We start from the raw sequence: 1,326 nt of genomic DNA on the forward strand, positions 1-1,326 counted from the left end.
TAGCTCGAAAACCTGCTTGGCTCTCATCCAGAATCCGCTCAAGTTCAGCCCAGCCTTGGAACCTGGTTCTCATAATCTGGGTAAAGAGTTTCGTCAAACAGTTACACAAAGCAATCCCCCTGTAGTTTAAAGGGTCCTGTTTATCTCCTTTTTTATATATCATTGTGAGTGCAGTGGCCCCCCAGGAGTCAGGAACACGTTCTTCCTCCAAGATCCTATTGAACAAGACTTCAACATATAGAAGCCAATTGGATGGCATAAATTTAATAAATTCATTTGCGATTCAATCCGGACCAGCCGATTTGCCATTTTTTAAGTTTTTGGTATTACTGACAATCTCTAGCTCGGTAAAACTAGCGTCTAAAAGTGGGTTTGTGAAGGTGGGAAAATTGATTTTCAAGGTGAGTCTAGGTGCTGTTATGTCAAGATAGAATTTGTACCAACCCTCAAGGGAGATACAGGGCGGGGCATATCGGAATGGACGGAGTCATTTAATTGTTAGCCAGAAGTCAGCGGAGTTTCTCACATTTGCAAGCGAATTCTGCAGATTTATTTCAAAAAATTTTTACTTCAATTGTGTGAGGTTTACATATCTCTTTTTCGCTTCATCGTAATGCAGACCAAACTCGCCTGCAAAATTTGAGCTCTTGAAATCCTTCAACCTCTGGTCAACAACGTCTTTCATTAGTTTACAGTCTAAATCATACCATGCTTTATTCTTTCGTTCTACGCTAAATTTAGGTCCTCCAGTTTTTTTTGTTAACTTAAATTTTCTCGCAGCCTCTACAAACGCAAGTTTGAAATTTTCGGATTGCTGTTCAACTGGTGAGTGGATAAAATTAAATTTTGAGCGGCCAGAGACAAGCAGTTCCATGGTATAAAGACCCCCCTTCCCCTCCTCCCAATTTAAAATTGTGGTTGACGGTGTCGACGGATCAGTCGGCTCCTCGACAGGAGCGTCAGAGAAAGCCAGCTGGAACGAGAGGGAGACCTTTATAGGGAAATGATCGGAGAGGGTTGAGGTCAGAATGACCGCAAAATCTTCGACTAGGGGAAGGCAGAAGGCGTTCACCCAGATCAGATCTACAGTACTGCTACCTGTTGAGGCCGAAAAAGCGATTTTTCCGGGCGAGTCCCCAGATGTACGACCATGGAGACAATAGAAACTATTACTTTCCATAAAATTCTGTAAAACAGTACCTCTTGCACACCTGTCCTTTGGCTGACAGTTCTGAATTTGAATAAATCGGTGTCTTCCAGTAACTCTTCCGGTATCTCACCGTCATCGGAAATGTGAGCATTAACGTCACCCCCCCCCCCCCAAAT

This window comes from Diachasma alloeum, unplaced genomic scaffold (genome assembly GCF_001412515.2).
Source record: "Diachasma alloeum isolate Michigan unplaced genomic scaffold, Dall2.0 Dall_scaffold_00675, whole genome shotgun sequence".
In the NCBI taxonomy this organism is placed as follows: Eukaryota; Metazoa; Arthropoda; class Insecta; order Hymenoptera; family Braconidae; genus Diachasma; species Diachasma alloeum.